This window comes from Hermetia illucens, chromosome 2 (assembly GCF_905115235.1).
Source record: "Hermetia illucens chromosome 2, iHerIll2.2.curated.20191125, whole genome shotgun sequence".
Lineage (NCBI taxonomy): Eukaryota > Metazoa > Arthropoda > Insecta > Diptera > Stratiomyidae > Hermetia > Hermetia illucens.
Window position 1 is genome coordinate 83,527,774 of NC_051850.1, and position 26,148 is coordinate 83,553,921.

General features: G+C 38.8%; 1 protein-coding gene and 1 long non-coding RNA gene across 6 annotated transcripts in view; both read right to left on the reverse strand.

The window, feature by feature from the left end:
* The window catches only part of LOC119649858 (calcium uniporter protein, mitochondrial), a 629,226-nt gene that overhangs the window by 161,475 nt on the left and 441,603 nt on the right, over window positions 1-26,148 (reverse strand). The gene's annotated exons all lie outside the window — the stretch shown is intronic.
* LOC119649860 overlaps window positions 1-26,148 on the reverse strand; it is a 112,806-nt gene that overhangs the window by 33,911 nt on the left and 52,747 nt on the right. Inside the window, exon 2 of the long non-coding RNA XR_005249207.1 lies at window positions 19,428-19,499. This is a non-coding gene — a long non-coding RNA (uncharacterized LOC119649860). The remainder of the gene's footprint in view (window positions 1-19,427; window positions 19,500-26,148) is intronic.

Sequence of the window (26,148 nt, forward strand, 5' to 3'; positions counted from 1 at the left end):
ACTTGAACCAAAAATATAATTCATAACCTTATCGGGTTCTAAATTTACTATAGACAGAGCAAAACAAGATCCGTAACCCTTTTCCCTGGTCACGCTGCCTTTCAGGGCAGAGGCATAAGGCAGTGTCTAATAAGATCGCCTCTTCTCTTGGATACAAAATCGATCAGCCAAAATCATTTTTAAAAATATATAAATAAGTGTATGTGCCTTGGGTGAAACCAGCCCAGGTGACAGCTGAAAATTTTCAACCTCCACGAGTTTGCATCGGTTTTAAAAGAAGGGACCTCCTCCTTACCATAAAATTTGACCTCCACTGACGGAGAAGCCAGAGCCATTTCTAACTCATATTATTGAAATCCAAACACTTTTTACAGCGTATTCAGAAACGTGATGGATTCTTTCAAATGACGTCGTTTAGAGCGAAGAATATTATAAAATATGGTGATGTCAATCTCATATTCAAAGCGAAAGGACAAGTATATTTTCGGATTGATTCACTTCTTCAAATGCGTGAAGTAAATCTGCAGTTTTCGCAAATATACCCAGGGATTTTCAACAAAGCTACAGACGGTTAAAGTTGTCCTACTACTGTCACTACAACCCGAGTGTCGCTATTATATCAAAGTGGAACAGCCACGTGGTCTGAACCAAACAGTTCCCCACACAAATAAACTATTAAGCAGATTTTTTTCTATTTCTTAACCTTTTAGCTTTACATAACTAAAATCATAATAATTTAACAACTACGAAAGCTAAAGTACTACAAAACACGGTGAATTTTAGCTGAGATTTCACTCTAGAATAGGAAAGTCTACCTGTCAAAATAGAGTAACCAATATAGAAGTAATAGCTTTGCAAATGCAAAAATCCGACAGTTGTGAAAGGTTTTCACATATTTTATATCTTTGGGTTCAGGTATTTGCTATTTTTTCAACATTTGGGATGGAATGGAGAAGAGAAAAAAAGAAGAAAGAAAACTAATGCATTGTGTATGTAAAAATTCAGAAAAATTTGATTTGTAAATCTATTACTTCTACGTAGCTTACTTTATTTTCACATTTTCGTATTTTAGAGTGAGGTCCTAGCTACGATTCGATGTTTACTTCAATACTCTAGCTATCGGAGATTTTGAATTATTATGACTTTGGTGGTGTAAGACCACCCTTGGTTTATGGAAATTAAAATACGTGTGGCAGCTAAGGGGTTAAGAAATCGAAAAAAATCAGTAAATATATTCGCAGAGAATTATATGAGGAAACGTGTGTCATATAGCCCCTTCAATAGTTTTGAAACACCCTTTATAACTCGTGCAATTGACACTGATATACAAATAACTAGAAAAAGCTAAAAAATTGAAAATAAGATATGCATTTCCAAACTTCCCCCCATACATATACACTGGTTTCCAGCAACTCACATTTTTTATCAGTATACCAGTATATATATATACAGGATGCGGCAACATAACTTCCTTTTTTCAAAACTCAATAAAAACTATTGTATGCATCGGAAAATATTTATTTATTTTTTATAATGTAGGTACATGTCTAAAGTTTTTATTTACATTGTTTTGAAGATCAAATCTGTTAGGTGACGTCCCCCATTCTCCATACATTGCGTAAACCGATTTCTGGCGTTTGTCATGACTTTTGTTAGCATAGCAGGTGTTATGTTGGCAATTTCTTCTTGGATGTTGGTCTTCAAATCTTGTAGGGTTCTTGGACGGTTCACATAAACACGGGATTTCAAAAAACCCCATAGAAAAAAATCACAAGGGGACAGATCGGGAGAGCGTGCCGGCCATTCCAAATCGCCTCTAATTGGGATAAGGCGCTCTGGAAAGTGTTCTCTCAAAACAGCCATCGATGCTCTTGAAGTGTGTGCTGTTGCACCGTCTTGTTGGAACCAAGTGTCCCCCAAATCTGTAGCATGTTTACATACCGGTCCGAATTCACTGTCACTGTAACCTCATTTTCCTCAAAAAACCAGCGACCAATAATTCCAGCTGAGGAAATTGAACACCACACTGTGACTTTGGGTGAATGCAAAGGCTTTTGATGCAATCCTCGAGGGTTGGTGTCAGCCCAGTAGCGCATGTTTTGTTTGTTAACCGACCCACACAAATTAAAATGGGCTTCATCGCTAAAAAAAACAATACCACCCTCGGGAACGACATCAAGAAGAAGCTCACACGCGTTCATCCGAGAATTGAAGTCACGTTCTGAAAGTTCCTGCACTATCGTCATCTTATAGGGATGAAAATGAAGATCATCACGAAGAATTTTTCTCACAGAACGATCGGATAGTCCAAGGGCAGATGCGTGTTTGCGCGCAGAACGCCGTGGCGATCGCAACATTGACGCTCCAACTGCTCCAATGTTTTCAGGTGATCTAACGGGCCGAGGGACTCCAGTTCTTCCTTTTGTCGCACTTGCAGTTTGTCTGAATGTAGTGACACATGTAACAATTGATTTGCGGTCTGGGACGGGAGCCAACGGGGCTAAATTAAAGCGATTCCGAAATGCACGCTGTGTTGCAATAACTGAACATCCGCTTGAAAAGTAAACCTCAACGGCAAAGGCACGCTCCTCACTATTCCAACGCATGATGGCGACTGAACCGTATCGGGACAAAACTTTACAGTATCCCCTCTTGAACGAGACTGCTAGCGCTCCGCTACATCAACTAACTGAGTGGCGCGCATTTTAAAAAAGGAAGTTATGCTGCCGCACCCTGTATATATTATGGGTGGTGTTTTAGGGTGCAGTAGATTTATTTGTATGAAAAAGTCAAAAGACCATCCTGAGCATCCGGAGAAGACCAAGAGGAGAGGTCTATTCCATAAAACTACAAAAAAGAAAGTTCGCGAAATTGATCGTGAAGCTCCATCGAAGCATTCGATCAACACGCGCTACTTTGCCTCCATGCTGGCCAGCCCAGGAAATGTGGGGGACTTCTGTCAATACTTCGATCCCTCACGTGTCATTTAACAAAAAATGAAGTATCCTTAACCAATGCATGAGTCGACAATCAAAACAATCACGGGACCTCGTGCGAACCTTACCTAATATCTACACGAGAGCCTAATCTGGAAATGAGACTGCGCCTTAGGAAGAAAGCTAGGGGGATTCCTTAAATCAAAAATTTGATTTGAAAAGCATTATATTGACAACAGTCTACCTCATACGCTTCACACTAGGATACTATTAGCAAATGTGAAGAACCTAACCTAACAGGCACAAAAAAGTGCTGGGGAGAAGTAGAATCTTCATGAATGAAATTTCAACATTTCCCTGGAATGTCAATTATTATCTTTAATTATGGCGTCATTATCTTATTTGCATTGTCCGACATTAACTTGATGCGGACTTAGGAACCCACAATTCTCAAAAAACAAAAACAAAAAACTTAAGATTCAGTTAATTCCGGCGAAATTGATAAGTTTGAATTGCTAAAACTTTGCCACTAATAGCCGTATGAAATTCGGGAACACGTATGCGCGATACTGCCCCCTATGCTGGTGTACTTCTAGTCAATTTCTAAAAGTTGGTAATATACTATTAGTCAGTTTATTTGTGCAAACATCGGGATGAGACATATTTTAAGGCCTAGATTTCATTAAAGCGCACCACCCTATTTTTTCAGATTTTTGGGTTGAGTAGTTTCCGAGAATGGATTCTGTCCCACTTTAAGTGTGCACATTTTGACTCCTTGTGTGGGTGTGTGTGTATGGTGGGGGAGAAGCTACAGCTTCTGAGCACTCAGGCCGTGTTGGCCCATTGTACTCGCCTCCCCCGTCTAACGGAATATTCCGGATTCGTTAACGTATAGTAGGATTTCCGTTAGTGGATGTGATGCTACCCGTCGCAATTGGAGAACATCGGCACCAAAGATCTAATGCCATAGGCGGGGCATTCACATAGAAAATGCTCCGTGGATTCCGCTTCCTCATTACAGGAGGGACACGTATCATCTTCGGTAATTCCTATTCTGAACATATGCCCAGCTAGTGAATTATGGCCTGTCAGAATGCCCACAATACACCTGCAAGTCTTCCTGCTTTTCGACAGGATAAACTTTGCGGTACGTATGTTCGGTTCTGGCAGAAAAAGTTTGGTGTATCGAGCAGCATTTAGGCTCTGCCACCTGTCATTATGGGAAACTTGTTCCCAGTTTTTGAAAACAGATTTAGCCAATGCTACTGATACTCCAATTGCTGGCTCCGGTCCCGGCATAGGGGAGATTGACCCCTCTTTCGCTAAAGCGTCCAAGATTTCATTTCCCTCTATGCCACAGTGACCAGGTACCCAGAGTAGCTCCACCGTATTGAATCTAGAGATAGAGTTCAAACGGTTTTTGCATTCCTGAACGATTTTCGAGGTGATCAAAGGACTGCTTAATGCCCTCAATGCAGCTTGACTGTCACTGCAGATTGCGATGCGCCTGCCCTTCAACCGCTCGTCAATCACCCAGTTTGCCACCCTTAGGATCGCATAAACTTCGGCTTGAAAAACCGTTGCATATTGTCCCAAAGGAAAAGCCCACTTCTCGTTTTTATTCGAGAGGTAGACTCCGGCTCCAGAACCCTCTTCTGTTTTTGAGCCATCGGTGTAGAAGATTTCCGTATATCCCGCCACGCATTCCTCTGGGTGTTCCCAGTCCTCTCTACGCTTCAGGGTAACTTCATATCTTCTACCAAACAGATGTATGGGGACACGAGAATCGGAAGGCATTGTAAGAACTGGATTCAGTCCTCTCAGTAACTCTTCCAATGCTCTGTGCCCCCCACATCCGTTGTTTTCCCATAGATCTAATCGAATTAGTCTATGAGCTGCTCTCATTGCAGTGCTTTGAATAAATATATCCAGGGGCTGCAAATTGAGTTGTGCATTCAGAGCTGCGCCGGATGTCGTGCTCATGGCACCAGTGATACCTAGACACACAGTTCTTTGCAGTGCGGCTAGTTTATGGTGAAAACCTTTTTGTCTCACCTTAACCCACCACTTCTTGCACTAGAAAGATATATCCACTAGCTTTGTCATTCTCGCTGGCAACAGGTAGGAGGGAACTTTGGCATGCTGCAGGTTGATTTGACCAATCTTGATGTTTTTCGACATAAACTTAGACTATTGTCTTATGGAAAACAGTTAGAAGCGTATGCGGCAGTCCGAGTATAACGGGGTTTCCCCCACACCGTACCGCCAGAGACTCGAACCCCTCGTGATTGATTTTGACTCCTTACTCCCGCACTTTATAATTCACGTCAAAACTAACATCAGTTTCGGAAAGTACTGATCGTGGCCTTTCATTTGATGCCTCTCATGACTACATTCGGTGAGGAAATTTTTTACATCTCTCCTTTGCATGTACTTCATATAAATTTATGTCAATAACTGTATGCGTGGGAATTCATAATTCATAATTCGCACCGGTTTAGCCGTTTTGAAGAAAAGTGCGTTATAAAACAGAATAAAAGAAAAAATAAGTCCGTAAACCGGAAACTAGACGCTTCAGATATGAAAGGTTTTGTGTATTTCTTTTATAAAGAGATTTGAGTGTGTATTTGTCCCATTAGTATGTAGCACTTAATATATGCATATATTATGTAAGAATATCCACTTTCAAGTGATATTGAAATTCAAAGTCTTGAATTTGCACAGAAGCGACAACTTTGACCTATTACAACTTTGTTAGTAATAGTACGATTTTCACCAAATTTGGAAGAATTACGTTCCATGCTATAGCCTACATTACCATTCTAGGATGAACTTAAGAGGGGTTCTTCTGCCAATTACTAAAAATTGTAGTTATCTACTATTACTAACTTTTGAACAGGTATCGGTGTGGAGGGTATTTTGGGGGCTAGGCACCATACAGTGGCAGCCTCTTGACTTTTTTTCAGATTTTTCGGTTAAGTAGTTTATGAGAATGGGTCTGTTAAAGAAATAATCAGATTCAACCCCCCACACTCCCCACCTTTCCAAAAAAATTTAAAACTAAGACCGGCAACGAAAAAGTACTAATCGAGACCTTTAATTTGATACCCCACATGACTATATTTGATGAGAAAAAAATGTACACCCCCCTTTTGCATGTATGGGGATCCCCCTTAAACTCGACGTAAAAGAATGTAACTCACTATATGCGTGAGCGTTCACAGTTCGCACCTTTCTACTAAATTTGGTTTCAGTCTCTACAACCGTCTCCGAGAAAAATGCGTGTGACGGACAGACAGACAGACAGTAAACCGATTTTAATAAGGTTTCGTGTTTACACAAACAGAAGAAGAAAAGAAAGAGGAAAAGAAAAGAAAACAGAATCAAAGAAACTGATGAAAATTGTACGGAAAAAAAATAAAATAAAATAAACCCAAACATAGCGAAATCATAAAAGTGAAAAAAAATTTTGGAGAGGAGAGAGCGCTTAGTTTGGCTCCCAAATCGTTTGTTAGAAAGATATACACCTTTTGTGCATAATATACAGAGCCGTACTAATTAATATACTAAACGTTCATTCTAATACTTCATAAATGTTACTATTTTTTCTTTCGCTCAAATTGCATCTGCACTAACACAACGTAGAAAGCCACACATTATAAACAGCGCAGGAGATCTAAATGTGTATATAAAAATTATTATATATTTTTTATCGAAGTTAAATAGGCGAATTCTCCTTTCATTTATACATTAGGCAGTAGTTGTTTTTGGCATATAAAGGAAATAAATAGAAGCAAATGACTGCCTTCCTCCTTAGAATAGTATATTATAGAACATAACACGAAATCTCGAGGCGTCTTCGAATCCCCATGCACTTGATGCGCCACCGTTACAACGCCCTGGATGTGCCCTTTGTCGAAACATAAAACGAACGCACCTGTCAATCCACGGAACAGTTGCCGCGCTTCTGTCATTCAGAATAAACCAAATCAAATTTAACGGATGCAGAATGAGTGTTAATGCAACAAGGTGATCATATTTCGCGTGGGGCAATATATCCAGCTGATCTTTCCTTAATTACTCGCAGGTTCGAAAAAATATCAGTCTCCACTGATTTAGGAACCATTACGAATTGTTGCGTAATTTAAACACATTTTGGAAGCCTTCACTTCCGTACCTTTGCAATGAACAACCTCTTAATACCTTTTCCACATCAACCGGATAAAATCTACTTTCCGCCAGATCGAATCAAATTCACTCACACCGTCATCCTCAAGTTCATCACCGAACGAATCGTTATTGAGCTTCTCAGGTTTTACATTATGTAGTCACTTCATGACAGTTTGCAGTAAATCAATGTTCTTTATTGTTTGGTACTTTACCCGAGCGAATTCATGACCAATTCCTTATTTACTTTCCCAGTGCGTCTTATACCGGCAACAGCCCAAACTCCTCCATTGCAGTTGTTCATCGGTCCACCTTTCTCAGCCGGTCCAAGTCCCAATAATTTTGTCATGGTTGGTTCCGACCAAAATTGAATTGAAAATTCAATTGCTCATTTTAAATTCGGAAATCGGAGGAAGTGTACTGAAAAAGCAAATGAGTGTTAGGATGTGAGAAAAAAAATATCGAAGAAATGCTGCATATTAGGAAACACACTCTCTCGTCAGATTGTCACTGGACAAGGCGAATGGAATGTTGTATATATCACAAAACCCCTCACAATACAACCTACTGTAAATTGGTTGTTATAGTAGGATTTCCATCAAGTTTTCCAGGGTTTTATACAGAAGAGCGCAATGCTGACCACATTGTCTTCTACAGTATACTGTAGTGTACCGCAACGGTCTTGAATGAAGTATTCTAACACACTTCAAGGCCCTGATCCAATATGTATTGTTGCGCCAACGATTATTATTATTATACAGAAACTTTGAAAACTGCATGAATTATACAAGAACGCAAAGATCAGTACCACTTATAATGTCTACTTGGAATGTCAGCGCAAAAACAAATACAAACTATAGCGTGACCGAAAAGCATACATTTTCACGAAATATGGAGGTTTTGAAGGAATCCAGCTTTTGATATTAAGACAAAGTTACGAGTTATGTTTTCATCTATGTAATTAGGCTGAAAAGGGGTGATAGCGCTTCAGAATCAGAACTTCGGTATTTTTTTATCTTAATATTCTATTTGACTCTGGTTGCCTCCTATTCCAGAGTCAAATCCATTTGGTCAAGTAACAGGGAGATGGTATCAGCATGGTCGACGTACGCGAAGAATGGTGGGATAAACCATTGAAACTCATCGCGTCCGCTGATCAAGGCCGCATGAAAAACATCGTCGATTGCAATAACAAGTAGTGTTGGTGATAAAATGCATTTATAATAAAAAAATCCAATCAATTGCTTGATACGTTTTGGCAGGTGGTCTATATTACACCACTGAGAAGCTTGTAAAATTCCTAAAAAGTGATAAATTTAACGACATTAAACATTATTGAATTTGTTTTTTAAAATAGCAGAAACCATCAAAGTTTCCAATCATTTTACCGCCACTGTATGCAGACTAACCTGCATTATTCGAAATTGATTCACGAAAGTATGAACACTTCGAAGCACCAGCACCTCAACTAGAATTCAGAGTTGATCTAGTTGCTCAAATATGAATCGAGTAACTAATTAAAATGAAAGTTGCTTTTGCATGCAATCTAGGACAGGAAGTCGGGTTTTCATGAAGCACGGTGAAGCACGCCACCAGAACAAGCCATGCATTAATTATTGAAACTGCATAAACGGTTTCCTTTTAGAATTTCTGCTATTTTTAGCTAGGCGTCACGTAAACGTAGGAGGGTCTAGGTTAAATGCGAATAGTTCTGCAAATTCCTTCAATGAAATCCATCATAAAATATATGCACATGTTATTATGCTGAATATCTCTAGCCCCCCAACGATTATAGCCTGTGCATCGTTAGTACCTTGGGGTTGCGGTTGAAGCCAGTGCTTCGAAACATGGAAAAAATTGAATCATCCCCTATACAATTTCCATCTAAGTAATCTACTTGTGAAGGCAATCTCCTGACATTACGTGTATAATAGCAATACACATCCAACAGCCAACAAACGATTTATTCGACGGACAGCTTGACTGCAAAAAGTAACCACTGCACTGCAGAGTGGTCAGGATAATTGTATTCACCTACAAAGTTAGAATAGGCGCTGCGAGCCTCAATTTGTCCTAGCTTTGTCAACGGCCGAATTATCGCGGCAGCGCTTTTCTGTTTCGTATTTGCATTTGCATGAAATGCATATAGATGTTTGCATATTAGAAATTCCAAGCAACTCAACTTGTAGTATCGGTGTCGGTGGCGGTTAGAGGGAAGCAGAGCTGGACAATCCTTTTATAAGTTATCAACAGTTGTCAAAGTGGAATTGACTTAAAATAGCTACAATTCAATTCATCGCTAGCAACCTTAGCATATCGATGAGCAGTTTTCATGATAAATGTGTGAGCTGACTACGAAATTTTGCCAGGAATGGGGCAACTATTCCTCAATCAGTCGATGCAATCACGGAGCTATAATAGCAACGATAATCAACCAAGGTTTTATACATGAACCACCGCGGCATTCTGTAGAGCTAAGCTGCAGCTCATTACTAACCCTCCGTATGCATGGTTTTCACAATCCGATTGTTTCCATATGCACTGCATAATTTGCATGTTTGTGCAGCGGGGACTCATCTTTCGGTGAGATGTACTTTTAACGAAACGCACTTTTCTCGAAATTGCGTTTTTAGACTGGTTGACATGATTGTGAGCGGTCGAAACGACCTACAACCGATTTGGCTCAGATCTGAATGGACTTTTATACATATGTATAATTATGCCAGGAACTTGAATGAATTTTCATTAATATTATAATAACCCTTATGCCGTTGACTTAAACAAGTCGGAATATCGAAAGCTCGCGCTTCGGGTACAAAGGTTTTGTGTTCGTCTTATGTAAGAAACTTCAACGCACATTTTTCTATCCCTATATAGCTATAAATCCAACATAATCTTTCATATTTTTTGAAACTACATGCAATACGTACATATTACAGAGATAGATATTATCCTCACCTTAAACAAACAAACTGCCTATTTCCGAATACTGTACATATATATGCACGTATATAAATTGATCCTACCATATTTCCGATTTACTTCATACATATGTACATATATAGTACGCATATTAAATACGGCTGGTTTAATGTACAAATATATCTACCTCAATTAGACACTACCCAAAAACTTCATTAGCACGCATATGTACCTACATACAAACATATGTCTGTTTGGAGTAATTGATATTCATATACAAATGACTAAAAAACTAAAACAAAATAATTCTTTGCGATTCTATTCATAAGAACTCATTTCTTTATGGTATTGATGAATTGAAATGTAATGATGACATCATACAGGTTGTAGAATGCATGAAATTCACAAAAAATGGCAAGGTTTCACTTGTGCAGTATGTTCTTCATTACATATGTGCCAAATTTTATACTTCTGTGATGAACATAAGGGAGGTTGCCGCGTAAATTTCTAAAATGTGGAAATATAATATTACCAACTTTATTTGTGCAGATATTGAAACCGGATGCATTTTGAGGCCTAGATTTAGAAGAGATGCACCACTGTGATTTTTTTCAGATTTTCGGTTAGATAGGTTCTGAGAACGAGACCTGTTACTCTTTTTGGTGGTCATATTTTGAGCCCTCACTCCCCTATGATTCACCCAATATCACATATGGAACCAGTTTTGAAAAGTACTAATGGAGACCTTTAATTTGATACCCCACATGATCACATTTTATGAAAAAAAATTTGCACCCTCCATTCACTTGTGTGGGGAGCCTCCCCTTAAACTTAACACAAATGGCGCCACTTGCTCCATGTAAAGGGAACAACAGATCACATAGTCTTAACAATTTTCGTGACAATCCGCCCAGCCGTTTCCGAATAAATCCGCTATGACAGACAGACGGGCGGACAGACAGACAGACATCGAACCTTAAAAAGTGCCAAAAAATTCGACATGCCTGCAATTTTGTATTTCTTTCATCTTAAATATTTGATTCTGGCAGGCGTTGAAGCGGCTATATTATGCTTCAATTTCCACTTTGAATTCCTTTCGTCAAAGTTCCCTCAACTGAGATATTGTAACAATCAGTAAAGACAATAATTTTCTTTTGGCAGCCATATCATCGCCACATTGAAGCCAAAAAACACGATTTTGGTTTGTATAATTCAATATATACATTTTCTTGTGTGGATATAATGTATAAATAAATCTTTCTATGAATCTATGAATCTTTCTTAAAAATCTGTTAAAATACACAGTGTTGCCGGAAGCGGAAAAAATATGGTATTAAAAACTGTGGCAAAAAGATTAATACACATAATACAGCACAAGGAAAGCAAATAAAATGAACAGAACCAAGTACAAGAAAAAGAAGACTAGCACAACTTGAAACTTTCAGGGATTCTAATTGAAAACCGATTAAACTTCTATTTTGATGTTATATACGCAATTACAACTGTAAGACAATACATCGAATTGGAAAGGTATTGAATCACATCGGGGGAGATTTCGTTCGTAACCTCCTAGAATACCTTCCTAAAATCATACTTAGAACAGATGGGCTGTGTATTAACCTAGAGTTCGAGTAAATACTACAGACCAGGTTAAAGTTTACCGATCGTGGTATAGTCATTCTTGTGCCGAGAAGGAAGTGTGGTTGGGGTTGTTGTCTTATTGGAAAACAAATGGTTGCTCTACGCCTAAGGTGGCGTTTTATAGCAACTTAAAACACAGCACATTAGAGTATACTTCTTTCTCATGCTCTAGTCAATAAATACCAATCTATTTACTCTGGTCGCTTTTAAGACCCAACTAATTTCCGCCGCAATACAAGTTTTAAACTTCATGTTGGCTTATACCTACAAAACCCTGATTTTACTTTTGCCAAACCAGAGAGCCGAATACCAAAAGTCAAAAATTTTGATAGCACGTTCTTTCAAAAAAGCAGGCTGTTTTCTCTGATATTTTCGAAGATGGACGGTTCCCTTCTCGCCGGGCAACTATGAAACTTCGCTACCTATAATACTTGGCGTTCTAAAGTGAATCTATCCGCCCGTGTATATAAATCTTTCCAATGTCATAGCGCTTTTGAACGCACTTTTATGTGAACTGCGAATAACGTCCCGTTGTTTCTGAGCTGCCAGCTTCCGCAGTGTGTCGTATTTACCGCAACCGCTACTTTGATGATTTTTAAGCGAACGGCAGTACAGATTGATCTGCACTGCATAAAAGATTGTCTAACAATAGAGTTTCGCTCAAACTAGTTGGGCTCAAATAAAACCTATTAGAATCGATTCGATGTCTGTCTGTCTGTTACACTCAATTTATTCGGAAACCGCTAGGGCTATTGCCACGAAAATAACGCCATTTTGTATTCAGCTTAAGGGGGTCATCCCGTGTAAAGGCCGTTTTTTAGAATTTTTTTGTGAAGAACTGGAGAAAGATACACATACGAATTTTTCACCATAGATTTATTGATATCTTGAGCGTGCATAGTAATTTTTCCAGCCCGATTGCATAGTTCGTTATTGAAATACAGAGCAATTTATACACCCATCTCCAAAAAATGGTGTTTTTCTGCTGCTACGATAGAGGGCGCTCCGATCATCTTGGAGGAAAAATTAAACGGCATTTTAACGTCCAGACTTAACTACAGTTCGCAAACTAGGATTATTAAAAAATATTAAAAACTAAATTTTTGGTGCCGTGTTAAACTTTCTTTTTTTGAATTGTCGTGTTTTTTACGGCTTCTTCAATGAATAAAAAAAAACTACTGAATGAATCGCGATTATCCTAGTTTGCGGACCGTAGAAATATGTTCTGAATAAGTCCTGAAAATTTCAAAGAATTTCGTTGGGTATATTTTGGGCTATGGTGGCAGCCGATTTTCAATATGCGGTTTCGAGAAAAACGCATTTAAAAAGTAGAATGCGATTTTTAGCCATAAAACCTTAACTGACCATTAATCTGCTATACCTAGTCCATAAACATTAGGTTTCTTGAAAAAACACATATGCAGCCCTGGTTGTAATTCTTATCCTTTTAGCAAAGTCATTCGAACGTCATTCGGAACGATAAATACGAGCTTTATTACGGCGGTCGACATAAATCTGTTATGTGTTACTACGTGTTTAACACTATAATTTCCGAACGACTCTGAATATCAAAAAATCACTTGGCCCATATATTTTGCACCCTATGTAGATACAATTGATGGCAAAAAAAATTGGATTCCGCGGATCCGAGACACGGGATGACCCCCTTAAGGGGGGGGGGGGGGAGCTACCCATATATTTTAAAGGGAGGTGTAATTTTTTTCAGAGAATATGGTCATGTGGCGCATTAAATGGAAGGACTGCTAAGTTAGTACCTGTCAAGACTGATCCTTATATCTGATGCTGGATGCAACATAGGGGAATAAGGCCCCCCCCCCCCCAGGTGTAACCTATCCAACCTAAAAATCTGAAAGAATCACAATGTGCAGTTGTACGAAATACATTCCACTCCGATATAAGCTCAAATAAAGTTAATAATAGCATATTACCACATTTTATAAATTTACCCGGACACGTACCTTAAATCTATCCTACAAGTACACAATTTGATACCATTATAAGTAATAATATAGGGAAGTTTGAAAAAAATCCAACTATTATTAACAAGGTTATAGAAGGTCAAATTTTCCTATTTTACATGAATTTATCGCAATCTAAGACAAGTATGACGTCATGATCATATAAAGTGAGCTCATATGAACGGCGGAGTTAGATATATTAAGGTACATTTCGAAAATGTAGCTAATTATTTAACAATAATAGTTAATAATTTAACGTGCATAGGAAATTTCTTACACAGGATGAACGCAAAAACTTTATACCCGAAGCTTCCAGCTCCCGATATTCCGACTTGTTTCTTCTTTACAACGATTAGGTATTTTACTAGATGTCACCTTTGACGGCCTCTATAAAATAGCTAAACAATGAAAATTAAAAGGTAATAAATTGTTTGAACTGAGCTGAGAAACAAATTTCTGAACATGGGCTTTTTTGGGCTTCTTATCGTACCACAGGAATTTTAATAAGTCAATTTTTAAAGTTTTGTGTAAACAGAAAGCCTTATTAAATTGATTCAATATCTGTGTCTGTCTGTCACGCCCGATTTACTTGAAAACGACTAAACCCATTGTCGCGAAATTTGGTGAGAACGTGTGGGGTATGAATCCCTTTGCATATAGTAACCGGCATCATTTTGTCTTGCGTTTGAAGGGGGTTTACCATATATGCAAAAGAGGAGTGCATCATTTTTATTACGGAATATGGTCATGTAGGATATCAAATGAAAGGACTAGATTAGTATTACTACGAAAACCTGGGGGAGTGAGGGCTCAAAATATGACCTCCAAAAAGTGAAGCAGGTCCCGTCCTCAGAATCTATCCAGCCGAAAAATGTGAAAAAAATCAGAGTCATGGGCCTACACAAAATCTTCTCTTTCTTCAGCCTTTGTCCCGTTAACAAGCAGGGTCGGCTCGTCGTGATCAGTTTCGCCATTTAGCTCTATCGAATGCCTGCTCTGGGTGTAATCTCGAGGCTTTTAAATCCCCATCCAGCGAATCAAGCCACCGTTGTTTCGGCCTGCATTTTGCTCATTTACCATCACCTACACAAAATCTACTCTTCAAAATGCATCCCGTTCTAATATCTGCACAAATAAAGAAAATAATAGTACTTTACCATATTTTAGAAATTTATCCCTTAAGTTCACTCTAGCGGTATAAAGTTTAGTAACATAACGATAATATAGGACATTCCTGAAAGTTTCAACGCAATCTAATTATTATTAACAAAGTTATTGAAAATTAAATTTCTGCATTTTATGTAAAGTTATTGAACTCTAAGACGTGTATGACGTCATTATCATATAAAGCGAACTTATCTGAACGGCGGTATCCAGTCAATATTAATCACTGTTGACAGGCATGTATATGTAACATACATGTATGTTGTAATGGTGTTTGCGGACAGTGTTCAATAAGCTGGACATGTATGTTCGTATGTAACAGATGCTGGAAAGTGGAAATGCTCCAAGATGCGTTAGATCATTTAGATGGAATGTTTCCATTAAGGATGAATTGATATATATTTTACATGCATGTGTATGTGCTACGTACGAATGGAAAAACGTGCATAGAGAGTTGCTCATGAACACAAAACCTTTGAGCTTATGCGCTGAGCTTCCGGCATTCCGATTTATTAGATAACTGAGGAATAGCGATATTGCCTGATACGATGAATGGAGTTTCCTCATATTAGAAAGTTTAAAGATGCAGCTTTCTTGTCTGTCTGCAATTAGAACCGCGATTGTTCAGCATATTTAGTACAAAGGATTATTCACCTTAGTAATGTCATTCCACCTGGTAGCAGCACCGAAACGACAACGGTGCGAAACTTTATATTATTGTTGCGGAAGATAGCTACGATATTGTGTGCCAGCGATGTAGTTTCTACCCCTGTTCGGTAGTGGCGTCGAGATCGGATTCGTGTTACTCCCTGTCGTAAGGTTTGGTCGGATGAAGTTGATAGGGGCTTAAAACATCACCCAAGGTATCAAGCCACCACTGTTCCGATTGGCCTTTCAGTCTTTTCCCATCGAATTGGGTGTTCGGACCAATCTTAACTTGTGAGTTCTCATCAGCGTAAATTATATACCATCTAAGGTGCTTCTTTTGCAACTTATCCGTGGTGAGTGTAACCATATATCGCGAATGATCATGGGGTGTTAAAGGGTTATCATTCACAACCAGGTCATAACCATAAGGCGGCGTTGCATTTGATGTGGTGATTTTGTATGGAATGCAATCAAATGTCTGCTCCAGATCCAATAAGTCTTTGTAGAGAAGGTGATGTTTTTAATGGTGTCCTCTATGAACCACCGTGCGTTGCGTCCGTAGTCTCATTATTCTTTAGAAAAACTCGGCTTATAGGGTTGCCGTTGTCCCCTAAATAGGGAACTATTCCTACGTGCCATCTGTGCCAGTTTGCTGAGAGGTGCTTGAGCTTCCTCCATGTCTTCCTGGGAGTATCCTCTTTTCTGCACAACGTGTTCCTAAGGTGATCCATTCGTCAGCAACTCTATGGTAACAGATTTGGCTGCCTGACATAATTAACAATGGGTTTTTGCGTTTTTTAATGTGTAATCTATGTACTACCACTTCCGCTCTCCGCGCCAGATTGTGTTGGGCCAGACACGTGCTGAGGCAGGCATGGAGCTGCCGAATAAAAGTGGTAGTTACTTTCTATATACTACTCCCATATAGTAGTACAGGAAAAACATTGGCACAATATAACCTCCTTCTGCATATCTAGATTTTAAATGAAAACCAAAAGCAAGATTAGCGCTGTTAATTTATTGAGTAATGCTGAGTTAAATGCAGTCGTCGGCAGAATCAACGTTGCTAAAATGGACAAATTGTTCGTCAATTTCAATGTTTCCTCCATTGCAGATAGGAAGAGTGCCATGACCTACCAGACAAAGGGCCTAAATTTGGTTGGTATCTACTTTACAGACAATTTTCTTTCTTTCTTTTCCAAATACAGAACTGTTTGGCCAAGTTCATGATGCAACAGTTTTCGCTTTATATCGCGCCATGATAACGGAATGCCCTTAAAAGGGATTTCCCGGTGGAACGTATCCCAAGAAAAAAATAATAATGGTTGGCACAAGAATCCAATTGTATCAGGGTCTTGAAGTGTGATAGAGCACTGCATTCAAGACCTTAACCGTATACTTTAAGATTATAGTAGTAGTGAGCACGCCCGTGATTATTATCCTGATTTGACTCGGTTACTCATTCACAGCTGAACTGAGTCGACTGGTATCCGATGTCAAGTCACGATAAAAATCCCACCACCACCATTATTGCCGAACGCGTAATTCGGATTTCGATCTGGACATTCGACAATACATGCAATAACGAAGGTAACGTCTGATATTTGCTGGCGGATTAACAATGGTGAGTGCGTAGGCGCTTGCCTTATAGACATGGAGAAAGCCTTTGATACCGTCTGGTTGGATGGACTGATTTTCAGGCTTCTGAAGAATGAGTTTCCCAGTCACCTCGTAGCGATGATGTGTAGTATGCTGTATGGCAAGTGCTTTGTCATTACGGACGGAAATCTCACTACTAGCAGATAATTTCATGTTCTAAATGGATTACAGCAAGGGACAGTGACTGCGCCTACACTTTTTGCGGTATTTGCTGGCGAATTGCTCAATTCTTTCGATTTTAATAAATCTCCTAAAAGGTCGTTGGTTGCCTTTGCTGACGATCTGATAGTCTACACGGCGCACAAGAAGGTAACTGAGGTGCAAGTTGAACTTCAGAAGATCTTCAATGATATTAAGTTCTTCACGAACAGTTGGCGGATGAAAATCAATGCGCAAAAGTGTGAAACGATTCTGTTTCGAAATTCCTTTGCGTATGCCAGTAGGAACTTGAAAAGGAATTGGAGAGATTTCCACATTGTCGCGAACGAGGATAGTTCTGAGCGCATTCCTCATAAGAAGTGCGTTAAATACCTGGGTGTGCGTCTTGACGAGCGTCTCCAATTTAACGAGCACGTTAAAGTCGCGCTAGAAAGCGCTCCCAGGACATTCATGTGTCTTCGAAGACTCTTTTATGCTCCACATCTTAGCCGGAAGGTTAAGATTATTTGCTATCTTACTTTGGTTAGACCGGTGCTCACCTACGGGTGTGCTATCTGGTTTAATTTGAGTGCTAGCCAAATGGAGAAAATAAGGATCTTTGAAAGGAAATGTCTGCGTGCTTGCACGGGGCTTAATAGGACTGCTTCGTCAAACTATGAGCACTATATAACTAATGAAGTGATGTATGCAGCTGCTGCTGTGCCAAGAATCGACACAGTTATCGTCAGATTGATTCGGAATCATATAGTACGATCTGCTCCGTATGGTGAGAACCCTTGGGTTTCGCAGCCGTTCTACCCAAATGATGGGTATTTCGAGAAAACTCTCACGACAGGCTTCATTCCTCCCGAAGCGTTCGTGTATCTTGACAGGAATGGTCTAATTCTTGATTCTGCCGGTGATCCGATTATGTATCATATACATAGACGGGCCACGGACAAAAGGATAGAATACCCCCCGAATTTGACAGTGGGGGCTCCGGGATTCGACTGGAGATACTCCAGAGCGAGAGCAATTGACATTAAGCGGGATGAAAAAGAGAAATCTTGGTACTGGTGGCTGCGGGATGCCGGTTAGCGGTGGCCGTGCTCAGTTCTGCCATTTGTTTCTTGGTGGGGCTTTGTAAATATGTACATATTGAACGGGTGCTAATTTTGTCTCCAGTTGTAACTTATAAATACATACGTTATTATTCTTTGTTTTTTTTTGTATGGATGTTATTGTAAAAAAAAGAAAAAATGTATAATATAAAATATATAATTATGATAGTGTTAAGAACAATAATTTAAGTTAAAAGTATCTTTTGAAGCGATCAAATATTTATTATTACTTTTATATTTCTTTATTCGCCACTAAGGCCAAGTGAATTCTGTCGGGTTTTTGGCCATTTCCCGACAACTTATTGTAAAATTAGATTTTCATTTCTTACTGTTTCTCTTCTCTGTCTGTAAATCGTTATTCAAAAATTTTGAGAGCCCACAGTGGCCATTAGATTTAAGTTATTTTTGTTATTTTAAAAGATTGTTTTGTATTGTTCATTTTTCCAATCTATATACTATTGTTACCTATTTCTTAAAAATAAAAATGATTTTAAAAACAAAACCATTGAGATTTGAACCACGACCCTCCGTACGACAGCCAAGTGCTCTAACCTCTGAGCTGACAGTCTGAAAAAAGCCAAACAATAATCGAAGCTCATTTAGATTGGACTCCTTTCAAATATTATTGGGTATTGTTTCTGAAGACTTTTTATCTATGTATGTATAAAAAAGCTTATTGAATAATTTTTGTATTAATTATGCCGTGCACTGTTTTACTTGACTGACTATGAGATCTATTTTCAGGCCTATATTTTGGACAAGCGCATTGTTGTAACTTTTTTTAGATTCTTTGGTTGGATAGTTTTTAAAAATGAGCCCTCTTTCACTTACTTTTGCTTTTAAGGTAAAGTGCTAATTATTTAATACCCCCTGACTATATTAAAAAAAAAATATACTGCCACTTCGCTTGTATGGGATACAAGTCTTCATAGAAAGCCATTGGAAGGGAACTGCATTAGTGTAATGCACGAAAATATGCGCAGAAAACTGCCAAATTCCAAATTTCAAATAGAGCACCAATCCTCTGTCCTACATTATTCTAGGGGACTTACCGGATTTTCAAATATGAATTGCCCGTACTTTAAATAATTTTTCTTGACTTTTTACCATAAATTCAGCCTTACCTGCAAATAAATTAGAAAATATTGGTTATCAAAGTCGCTTAGTAGCTTAAAATATAAATGCAAGAACTATTTTGAACACATACACATTGTATATTATTTATTATAAACAATCGGCACAGAATACATTGAAGGTAATAGTATCTGACTCCCGCATTCAATTCTCCATGGCAAATTCCCTTCTGCACCCACAGGGAAGGATGTCAGATTCCCAGCATTTTCGAATGAGTGGAAAAAACAACTCTGTGGTGCCTGAAGGGGCTGCGTGTAAAAGTTACACAGGGAGACCATCAAGGTCAGCAGCGTCATCTTGGAAGGTCTCCCCAGGAATGCGCGTAGTTACTCATATAAGCGTTCTTCTCCTCTATATTCAGAAATTGTGGTGCTTCTTAACCTGAACTAGAATTTCACAGTCAAAACCGTCTTAAGCCCGTCATTGTTTGTTTTTTGTCGTAACACGTCGGTCTACCAGTTTCCCGTTTTCGATCGATTTACTTATGGCAGACCAAAAAGACTATATACAGGAGGAGCAAATCCAACGGTAAAGAGGCGCGGAATCTCATTGTGTACGTTTTGTGACCCACGTGGTTAATGTGTCTCTGTGCCAATGTTACCTAGATGATTCTCTTGTGTGTGTTCCCTCATCCTATTCCAGCAGGAAACGGATGTATCCAAAAGATTGAGCCTTGATGCATCTACTAATTTACTCCTCACTTCCTAGGAGAGCAAACATGGATCAGTTGTCGAGAATTTTGCGCGTTTTTGCTTCCAAAAAGCTTCCCATATAGGAATTTTCAAGCATCATTCGCTCAGTTATCCCATTAAGATCCATTACCATTAATCCGAAATGAATCTTTAAGGGAGCTCTGCCTTTGGTTTCCGTTTGGTTGTGGGAAGCCATAAACAGCTAGGCAATGTCTATTGCTATAACAGATGCTGCCATATGCTCGCAATCACGTGGGTGAATACGGATGTACTGCAGCACATACATGTTACTAACACCAGCCTTTATACGCGGAATTTTGATCGCGCAGCTCCCATCACGGTTGAAATATGCAATGAGTTTCCGTCTCCGTAAAATTTAAAGGGATGCGCTGCGAGTTGAATCTTCCATATAGTCTTCTTGTGGCAGACTGATGAAATATTGATCGTGTAGGGTAGGTCTAAGAGAGAGTGCACCCTTTTCTAAAGTCTTTTACATAAGAACATCAGTCAATACATGAAACATATTTGTGGGTTTGTTTGCTTAGCATTGAGTTTAGAGAGGTTTGAACTTTTTTTGCTACGCAAGCTACACTGTTCACTTATCTGCACGCAATATATTTCAGCGTCCACGGATGAATAACTGAAATAAATCCAAAGTCCATTTATTCATTTTCAATTCAGAGATTAATAAATCAAATAGGCTTAATACAATACAATACTAAAAAAACATTTATTAATCAATTTCAACTCAAAATAAATCTTTTGTAACTATTCCCCAATGGCCCCGAAGTAGACTATGATAGAAATATGCACATCGAGCATCAAATCAAACCATGATATGCAATTAAGATGGCATGAGTGGATGAATTACTTATGCATTATTTCTTCATCGCAATTAGAAAGTTTAATGAACTCGAACGAGTTGTTTCATAAAACTTAATGAACCTAATTGCACTTAATTCAATAATATCATGAAATTGAATCTAGTCTGAAGCGTAAGGTATGAAATTACAATCTTTCAGGAACGCATATGAGCAGGAAGATAACAAAAGTGATAATATTCTGTTTGTTTGTAGTATAGCGGGTTACGCGAGATTGTATACTCGACAACGGACTATTGAGTATTATCCTTTAATAGCTTGCCTTTACGTATTACATAACGTATGTATATTAGACGCTCGGATTAGTGCGAATACATTCACCTTAAATATATTAGCATTGAGTTATATGTAAATTATATGCCAAATACAAAGCGATAGTATGCTATTTAGACAAATCTTACGGTGCTGAATGCAAATTAGATCTTGCAATGATTGTCACCATTTCATTGATTAGATACCGAGTGCGAAATTCGGGACCAGATTCGGGAATAATACTTTGTTTTGCAATAAGTATGAGTTCTAGTATAGAGAAGAAGGAGACATTCTAGCAGAAACTCAATGCAGCGTTATAACCCGTGTCAGGCTTTGGCCCCCTTCAAAATTTGACCCCTAATGTCTCGGTCCAGCAACAGCGCTCCTCAAATTTCTACACATTATATGGTTTTCCGACTGACTTAATAATAATAATCGTTGGCGCAACAATCCATATTGGATCAGGGCCTTGAAATGTCTTAGCGCACTTCATTCAAGACCGTAACGGTACACTACAGTACACTGTAGGAGGCAATGTGGTCAACTTTGCACTCGCCCGAGATTATTACCCTGATTTGATTCAGGTTCACATTCACAGCTGAGTTGATTTGTATCCGACGTCAAATCACGATACAAATTCCACTGCCACCAGCGAGATTTGAACCACAACCTTCCATACGACAGCCTTGTGCTCTAACCGACTTAGTTCCGACTGACTTACTTCCGTCAATTTTCTCCGGTGGTATTCTCGCATCATCCGTACCTTATAGATAGCCGGTCTTTATAGTCGTATGGTGACCGAGGCTTCTAGGTCACCAAGATTTCGTACAACTCGTCGTTGTATTCGTTTTGAGAATGAAGGGGGTCCTAAGTCCGCATCAACTTAATGACCAAATGGGGAGCAACTTACTCCCTCTTTCCTGGTCCACGGACCCCTCGCTTAGGGCTTGCACCCAAACTTTTTAAAAAAAAGTCAAGCGACGACGACTTTACGGTTTCTTCGTCTAACGATTTGCCTCTGCCCTGGTAAGAAACCGTAAAGCCGTGGTCGCTTGACTTTTTTTTTAAAGTTTGGGTGCAAGCCCTAAGCTAACTCTTGCACCTGACTACTACTGATAAAATCTGCAGCAAAGGTACGCCTTTTGCTGATCCTCTGGGCCGTGGCACGCCGGATTACCTCTATACCAACAATATCTCCATGGAGTCGGGTGAAGCCGAGCGTCATACAGGAAAACACCTTAACAACGTAACCCGCTGGCAATCATCGTCAAAGCAAAGTCATATAATGTACGGAACCCATAGAATAGCCAAGTAAGAACCCCACATATGTATATCGATCTAGCAGCTCTTCCGGTTAGACCCCATTCACACCCATTACATGAATCAACATACATAGTTAAACGTGGCTTGAGCTCAATTGGGTGCGGACTCAAGCACATGTGATGATAGGCCGTAGACATAAATTGGTAAAAGTTTGAGCTTTTGATTAACAGCTGCGATCACTTTTCATGTACTACTCCCATATAGTAGCATAGAGAGAACACTGCCCCGAGCAGAAACAACAGAAATTGACCGTCGCCACCACATGTTCTGTCCATTAATGCAAATAAGGAGAGTGCGGTAACCTGGCATGTTTGGTTTTGTTAGTGTTTATCTTCAGTCCAACTCTGCTTGCATTCTGATTCGGAGCCATTCGGACAAGGTCTAGGATTCGGTGGGAGAGATCGCGGATGTCATCAGGGTAGTCGAGGTGTCTGAAAAAAGATGAGATGGTCCATTGTAAGGAGCATTGCTGTAAATATTTTGGTCGTACAGGCAAACTGCTTGCTTGTATGAGAAAGGAGCAAACATACATAAATAACCTGAGCAAATGAGATCATTGGCTGCGCGGCAAACAGCATGTTGATCTTAAACGTAAGTAAGACATCTACATTCTCTTTTTCTTCTTCTTTCGTCTTTGTCCAGTTCAGGAGTGTGTTGTGATCAGGATTGCCATTTTGGTCGGTCAAAGGCTTGGTTCGGATGGAGTTGCGGTGCTTCATAATCAAAACCCAACGTATGAAGCCATCGTTGTTTCGGCCAGTTTTTTTTAAAGTTGATTTCACAACATCAGCTTTTTGGACGGTGTAGTTTCTCTCAATATCTGAAATTGACAGCCATTTCTCCCTTTTTAAATGAATCTCAAAAGTGGTAGCAATTATGTAGATATGTCCTTTTCGGACCTATATATAACTTCCGCACATATGAATGAATTCTGAACATTTAAGCCATAAACAACGATTGTATGGTATCTGGTGGAACCTCAGTGTGGCTGTTCAACCTTTTGCTTTTAAATACAAATCGAGGCAGCCTATCATAGCAATTAATCTTTATATAGAAAAACCCCTCTTGACGAGTTTCAGATATTCCTGCTGGACAATTTTTCTAAGCCTTATCTCAGGAGACCTTAAAACTGAGATCCTCATTTACAGAATGATAACAGCCATTTGTTACATATCTTGCATTGTCTGGCGACATGGAAGTCTCATATTGCTTTGTTTTCATAATTTTACGGGCAAATGATATCAAAGTCTCTAGAAAATTCCATAAACAATCAAAGGGCTCCGTGATGGTTGGAGGACGGGTGAAATGTACGCAGGTTGGGAATGTTTGATATCTGTTCCTACTAAATACTGCTATGTGTACAGGCATATACTCGTATCATAACAATTTTACGTTCGGCATATCTGATAAGCTGACATATGCAAGCACACGGAAAATGTTTGCGAAGGTGTTCATATCAGATTAACAAATTCATTTACGTACGCTATACCTAGCAAACGAGTTTTTCAGAAAAGAAAACAAACTAGATATTTTGAAGTCGCCAGTTAATTCACATATCAACTAAGATGAGCTGTTGTCTCAAAAACAAAAAAAAATATTTGTTGAAATACTTTCACTCTTGTGGCTTACCTTAGTAAAACACAGGCATTATGGATCTGTAAAAACGGTGTTGGTATATCTTATTGTTTGAACTGCAATAAGACGGTTCCTAGTAAATATTCATCTAATTTGAGATAAAGTATATAACAAGCAAAGTTTTTTTTAACATTTTGAGGTTTTACAGGATTTATTTATTGTAGCAACAATGGTGGTTGTAGATTCATCAAAGTGCAAAAATTGGAAAAGCGCCATGATATTATGAAATACAACATTTGGAATTCGAATTCAGGTGTTCAGAAATTTTAAACTTTAAAACATAAGCGAGAATGCTGTTGGCAACTCCTAGAAATTTTCTTGTTATCCAAAATATATAAAAGTTACGATAACGACTAAAAGACACTAACATGCAACTTCACATGAATTAATTTTTCGACGATTATCAACTCAATAACGCCTAAACATTTATAACCCTAAAACATTAATAACTAATATCTGTTAAGTTTGCAACACGTGCCCAGTATGTTCGGGCAGGCTTGGCCAATTATGTGTTTGTAGGCGTGTCGGCTAATTAAAACAAGTCGGGAAACCCGAAGCTTGATGCTTCAGGTATAAAGGGTTTTGTGTTTCCCCATGTGAGGAGCGATGAATGCATACTTGTATACATAGTTAAAAATCCCATTGCTCTCTATTTTTAAGAAAGCAATTTAAATAATTTGATGTAAGGCACTGTATTGATTATAGTCAACCTAATACGCTCACACTCGGAGTTTAATATTATTAACAAATCTGAACTTAACCTATAATAGATACACAAAAGAGCTAGAGGGAAGTCGATTCTTCATGAATGGAATTTTAATATTTCACTCGGATGTCAATTATTCGCGTTAATTATCACGTCAGCATCTTATTTGTATGGCTTAGGATGCGGTAAGGTCGTTTGAACTGCTATAACTTTTCGGATTTCCATGAAACTTAGAATGTGTATTGTCCTCTATGCCGGTGCAAAATTTGATTATCCTAGAATGAGCTGAAGGGGGATTTTTCATTCAATTTCTGAAAAAGTTGGTAATAGCAGATATCGAAATGGCACATATTTTGAAGCCTAGATTTCAGCTAAGCGCACCTTCCTGATGTTTTTCGGATTTTTGAGTTGAGTAGTTTCCGAAAATGAGCCCTGTCTCACTTTAAGTCGGTACATTTTACTCGCGCACTTTGCAATTCACGTCAAAGCTAATATAATTCGGAAAGTACTAACTGAGACCTTTCATTTGAGTGAATATAGTCATGTGGGGATGACTATATTCAATGCAAAAAAATGTACATCCTCCTTTACATATATGGGGAGCCCCCCTTTAGATTGCCTGTAAATTTATGTTACTCATTGTATGCGTGGCGTTTCATAGTTCCCATTTGTCCATCAAATTTCGTTCCGACCGGAAAAGTGCGTGCTACAGACAGAATGACAGTGAATCGATTTTAATAAGGTCTTGTTTTATACAAAAGAATCAAACTTAATAAATTTGTGTTCCGTTGTTTTTTTGGCCATAAACGATAGTGTGTGTATGGCAACATAAACTTCTTCGAACTCGCTGGAAACAACATGGCGTATCTCCTAAACATCTGCAGCGATAGAAGCACTACGTTTTCACCCATAGCCGTAAGAGTCAGAATTGAAAAGATTTGGCAAAACTCATTATTGTAAACTGCTTAGTAAAAACCAAAACCAAGAAATAAGAGAGAATGCTACAGAAAGCTGTCCCTTGAGATCGACACGAACCCATGAGGCATTGCCTATATGCAATGAGTAAGATAAGCGTGCATAAATTACCTCAAATTTTAGATGTCCGGAGTGCTTTTAATTTGGCCAATGGAAATTCGATCAAAGTAACTTT